This window comes from Pteropus vampyrus, unplaced genomic scaffold, assembly GCF_000151845.1.
Source record: "Pteropus vampyrus isolate Shadow unplaced genomic scaffold, Pvam_2.0 Scaffold11, whole genome shotgun sequence".
In the NCBI taxonomy this organism is placed as follows: domain Eukaryota; kingdom Metazoa; phylum Chordata; class Mammalia; order Chiroptera; family Pteropodidae; genus Pteropus; species Pteropus vampyrus.
Window position 1 is genome coordinate 19,341,725 of NW_011888792.1, and position 6,592 is coordinate 19,348,316.

Consider the following 6,592-nt stretch of genomic DNA (forward strand, 5'->3'; position numbering starts at 1 on the left):
TTTTATGTCATTATTTCTTGCTTTTATTCTTTTTCTGCCAGGGATGTCTTAAGTAGTCTTATTTTTATAAAATCTTAACAGATTCTCTTTTTGAAAGGCATTACAAGAGGGAACAAAATGGAAATTTAACAAATACTGTTGTTCCGAATTGTCTTAGACTACTATTATAGACTTATTGAGTGGATTGGAGTCAGAGAATGTGGTTTATGTCCTAACTTCATTACCTAAAGCAATATGAATTTTGATAAAACTGAGTCACGTTTCTGAGACCATATTTTTAATTTTCAATTTCATTACCTACAAAACGGATATTGTTCTGCCAAGTTTATGTGAGATTAAGTAATTTTAAAATAAATAATGTTTATAAAATCACTTTTACATTAAAAACTTCAAAGTCTTTATTATTATGCTCACTTGAATATAAAACTAGATAGATAAGTATTCAAATAGTTAGGGTTTCTTTTTTTGCACAATTAAACTTATATTTCTTTAACAATTTGTTCATTGAAAGTTTGTAAGTGTATGTTGTACTCAGTAATTAATAAAGTTCAACAGGTCATTCAAGGACAGAATCTAATCTTTCCCCTAAGTATTTCCTTCTATTGAGTTATATTCAAATCTAAAAAGATAATGCACTAAAGTCTGTTAATTAGTTACATAAGTCTTGTAACTGTGATCCAAAATCATTTACAATTTTTCAGGCTATCTAGACTTTAAACTTAAAATTATAAACACTTAAGAAAAATATCTATGTTATATCTAATTAATTGACTGTCTAAATTATAGCTCATTTTCCACTTTCTATGAAGAATATAAAGCTAAATTTCTGGCAAACAGGTATTGAATAAAGAATAGATGTGATTCTAGAAACTTCACTTCTAGTTCCAAAATTTGACATTTACCTTCTCCACCATCTGCCATTTTTTTTTTTTTTTTGAGGAATCAGAATATACTCATTATGCAAGAGTGAAATCTTAGAGTAGTCTCCATCTTTTGTCTTACCTAGTCCATTACAAAATTTTGTCAATCTTACTTCCTAAGTGAATGTACCTTCCATTCTCTGTCTATGTGGCCACTGTCTTACTTTAGTTTTCATCATTTCTTTCACTTGGATAATTATAATAATTTCTTAATTGATATAATTATCACCAACTTTTTTCCTCTCTGATAAAAAGTGCCACTTCACAGTGCCACTAAAAATATACAGTGAATCACATTGCATTCCTTTATTGTATACCTTTGTTTCCTATTCCCTATATTCATATAATAGCCATATCCTCTATAAGATCTGTAAAGCTACTCAGAATCTTGCCACGGCATTTTTTTTCAATTTTGGCATTATAAACAGCAAATCCTCTTAACAATCAGATTATTTATTATATATTTCTTTGGCTGACCTGTTTAGTTGGAATTCCCTTTTCCCTCATCTTAGACCTACTCCTCTAACTCCTCTATTATAACATACATAAATGACACTTCCTATATGAATATTTTCCTAGACAGCTCCATGGTTACAATTACTTCTTCATTCTTTGTGGATCTCCCACATATCAACATTATTAATGTTTCTGTATTTGTTTTGTAGCTGCTTATTATTTATTTTTACATCAAATTTGGGCCTTTCTAAGATCAGACATCATGTATTTTCCATAGCTGTACAGTCCTTGGCACATATTTGGCCCTCCAAGAATATTCGTTGTTGTTTGGGAAGAGGAATAATGGGGAAGGGAGCTCAAAAGAAAGGAAAGAAGATAGGGCGTGTGATATGGTATCCTTCACAGGGTTTTTTTTTTTTTTTTCCTCCCATAGCATTCTTGCCATTTGCAATAAGTCTCAGCACTCATAGGTTGTTATTACTAAGGTCCTCACAGAAGAAATATTATTCCATTTCTGACTGCTCTCTGCAGCACTTATACTTCATTATTTCCCTACAGGCTTCATGTCCTTTAGTTTTTTTCACACTCCTTTTTTCTTCAGTAGTATCTATGTTGAAGGACCGATGCCAACTAATCAATTTCACTTCTTTTGGAAAAAATAAAATAAAATCCCAGTCCAAACCGATGGTTTATTTTATAGACAAAAGCATCTCTCCATATTTTCTGCAAAACCTTTGAAACATTTCAGCACAATGTGGTAGTGTATGCCAATTGATGAAATGCCAAAGCTTCATAATGGAAAAATAAGAAAAGGATCAAAATTCTTTTCACCTAAGAAATTGCTGTTAGTTCAAGTAGCACTTAACTGGTGAAATGAATATGCCCTGGAGCAGAAATTTCATCTTTGGCAGCTGTAGCACCTAAGACCCATCGGCTGTCCTTTGTTCTTACTTATTCAGAGTCTCATTTTTGAAGGAGAATGATTCAATTTAGATTAAGTTTCTCTCTCTCTCTCTCTTTTAATCATGGAACGAGGTGTTGGGTGGATCATATAGGGTTCTCCCACTTGCAAATTTCTCATTATTTAATATAATGTCAGTTTAGCTTATTGACAGCACCTCTGTGTTCTGCCACCCACTTTTATTCAACCAGAGTTCATTTTTACAGCATAGATCAGAAAGGAAGTGAATGTGGACATGGGGTTGAGGAGGCAAAATAGACATGGTTGGCAGATGGTAATGATCCTTCTAGTCATACCATCAGGAGTAAGATGTAAAAAAAAAAAAAAAGTACCTTAATGTGTCACTATACACAAACAAAAAATGAGGCAACATATTCTGAGGAATTTGCCAGGCATATAATATACAATAACAACTGCAGAAAGATTTCTGATAATTCTTTTTATAAGAAAAAGTTAAATATATACATCTTCTGCCTACTTCCACTTGATGAAAATATGAGTTCTGAAAGCAGAGAAGAGACTATAGTCCCAGTTAGTATGTAGCTAGATCATGTGGCACCGGATCAATGACATCACCTCAGCATGCCTATCACGAAATAGGGGTGGTGTTTTTGTTTACTCGTCATTCACTGGATGGCTTATTTGTAGAGTTGACAAATTTAGCAAATAAAAATAAAGGACACTGAGTTCGATTTGATATTCAGATGAAAAATAATTTTAAGTACAATATAGCTCATACACTATATTAAAATATTCATTTTTGCTCAGAAATTCTAATTTAACTAGACATCCTATATTTCATTAAGCAATTCCTTATCAGGATATTAGAAGTCTCTTAAATAGGCATAACTTTTCTCCTGTTGTAGAAGTATGCATTAACATAAGATGAGCAAATAATACCAGGCATACCAAGCCTAGAGGTTAGTTTCTTCCTAACACCAGAGATTTTCAACAATTTGGAAATATTGTCAATTATACCATAATCTTCTCAAGACCCAATATGTGGAGGTAGAGCGGCTAGTACAAGACTGGCTACTGTTGGATACATGTGTACTCTGAGACTCCCAAATAACCCACCTAAGCCTCTTCCCTGAAGGAGCTCTTGTGTGAAAAGTGGAGATATATTCAAGGACATTTATTGTAGCATAGTTTACAAGTGTAAAAAAAATGGAAAAAGTTGATTTGTCCATCAATAAGAAAATAAATACAAACATATGGTCTATAATTTGATGTTGAATACAGGGTAATATGATTAATGTGTAAGCAATGTATCCAGACAGATTTGATCCAGGGTTCTAATTCCAGCTCTACTATTTACTACCCGTGTAGCATTGCACAAGTTACTTAACTTCTCTGTGCTTTATTTGGATCATCTGTAAAATAATAATATTTTAAAAATGTAAATATAATATATAACATAAAATGAATTATAACACAAAATAGAATATAAAAATAATAAAAGTCTACTCTATAGATTTGTTGTGAGGGTACACTGAATTAATACATATGAAATATTTAACACAGGGGTAGACATGTAAGTCACCTAGAAAACCTGGAAATATTCAGTAAATATTAGCGTCTATCAAAATGAAATACTTAAAACAATAAAATAAATGAACAGAAAAATATGAACAATTAAGTAGCATTTATGAAAAAAATTAAAGCAATGCTGTAAATGATCCAATGCTTACTTAATATTTAGTGAATATGTGAAACTGTACACTGAATGATAAATACAAAATTATGATGGTAGATATCCCTGAGAAAAGAAAGAGCAAGAGATCAAGGGAATAGAATAAAGTTATTTATAAAGTAATTATTTTGTTTAAAAAACCTGAGGCATATCACAAAATGTTAATGTTTGCTGATTTTTTATTTATGGATATTTGTGATTATATCTACTATAGTCTGCTGAGTTTTTTCAAACAAATTAAAAAATAGAAGATGTATAGGGACAAAGAGTGGTAGTATATGGAAGTTCTTGGTTAAAGTCTTATTTTTCATGTGGTATCTGCTAAATTCATGTGCAGATGTCATACTGATGAACTTTATCAAATAATTTAAGGGATATAACATTTATTAAAAGTCTAAATTTGCCAGGTGCATTTTAAACATGACCATTATGTGAAGTAGATTTTACTGTTCCAACTTACAAGATGAGGCTAAGAGAGCGTAAGTTCCTGATCATCCAGATAAGAAGTGTTAGAATTGGGAATCATGTCTATGTCTACTTTACTTCAAAACTTATTGTCTTTTTATTTTACTTCATGCAACCTGATTCTACAAATATATATCCCAATTATAATAGATTGGTAATCTACTATTAAAAATATTAGTCTCTTGTATTTAGAACTTTGTTGAAATTATACATGCTCTATATGGTAAATATATATTTTTTTCAGTTTTATTCAAGATATTAGCAGAATTTTCAAATGACTTGTCAGTAAATTAGAGATGGTGTCTTGTATTTTGTTGAAATTGTACATGTTCTATATGATGCATATATATATATTCATTTGTATCCAAGATGCTAGCAGATTTTTTCAAATGACTTGTCGGTCATTTAGGGATAAGGAACATAATTTCAAACATAGAGGGAGTGAATGACTTAATTTAGCATAGAATTTGGGATCAGGCTCTTTCTGGCATATGGTCTTTGAGCCTAAAAGCAATACCACATGAAGTCCTGTTTTTAAATGGGGGAAATAAACCCATTAGATTATATTTTATAGTTATATTTGTTAAATTAGTTATAGTCTTTAGGGTTTGTTTCTGAAGTATATGCTTTTGATATTACAGAGAAGTGTTTTGGTTAATGAAGGCTTGATTAAATATGCAACATAAAGTATATATGTGTTGCATAGATGCAGAACTTTAAAAATGTTTTTAAATGCTTCATTTTGATATAGACAAAGTTTCCATTTGTCATCAAATACAAAGCACAGTACCATAAAATGTAACGTTGGCAACAAAATAAATGTATCCTTTTTCATGAACAGATTCTAATGTGTAAATCTTCAGATGGGAGATGAAGAAATACATCTAAATCTGTAGTATTTAAGATGAGAAAAATTACTTGTATACTCATTTGAGAATGAAGATAAGAAAAATATAAAACTCTTCATTCCTTTGATTAGTTTTGAATGCTGGAGATAAGTGGAAATTTAATAATGTAATAAGTAATGGATAATGTCTTCTCACATGCATTGTTTTTGAGTACTTTCCAAAAAGCTTATAACAATGAGTTAAACTTCTGGAATAGGAAAAGTTCCAAGAACTTAAAAGATATGTAAATTTTGACATACTGTATTTGTCTTATTTTTTAAAAAGGTCACATTCTCTCTTAAAATTATTGAAGATACCCTTGAGGTGTTTCTTCTTCTAGGCTTAAGTTCTAGTGAAAAAAATAATGGGACTCTTTTTTTTTTTTAAATAATATATTGCCTAAAAATATTTTCAAAGGATTTGAAGTTGTTAGACATGTACAATTTACTTTTTTTCATCTATATTAAAGTCTATATATGACTAAGGTAAATGCAAGGTTAAATATAACTGACAATGGATGTGAGCTAAATAACATTGTGCAAAAAGTAAAATAATGATTATATTCCCTTTTTGAAATACCTTTTAAAAACGAATTTTATATAAGTGAAAATCCTGCATCATACCAAACACACAGTATATGTTATTGAAGATTAGGTAAGTTAAAATTATTTATTGACAGTTTTTAAAGAAAATTATTTAAACTAATGATTAGTTTCTATGTTTTTATAACTGAAAAAATAAGATTAAACCTTATTTTGATAAATTACTTACATAAGACTCACAAAACTCAGTATCATAATATTAAATTTAATAAAATAAAATATTAGCACAAGTATATTTTTTGATGTGAAAGAAATGGACATTTTAGCTATTAATTTATTTTATTTCTTATAATCTATCAAGAAAAGCAATTTTTTATAATTAATTTGAAGTGGAAGAGAACTCAATGATGAAAGTTATTTATTTATTCATTTTTAATTAATTTATTTTTAATTCTTTAATGTCAGCACATATTTGACCCCTTTTACCCCATCTATAGTTTTTTTTATTAAAAAATATTTATTATAGCTTTAAACGTGAAATTATAGATAATTGTCTTAAAAAAGTAAATGGACATGAAAATAAAAGGAAAAAAACCTGGGTGATAATTAACTAATTGTCAGACTCTTCAGTCACCAGTTTTCTTTACATTATCCTTACACACTTCTGA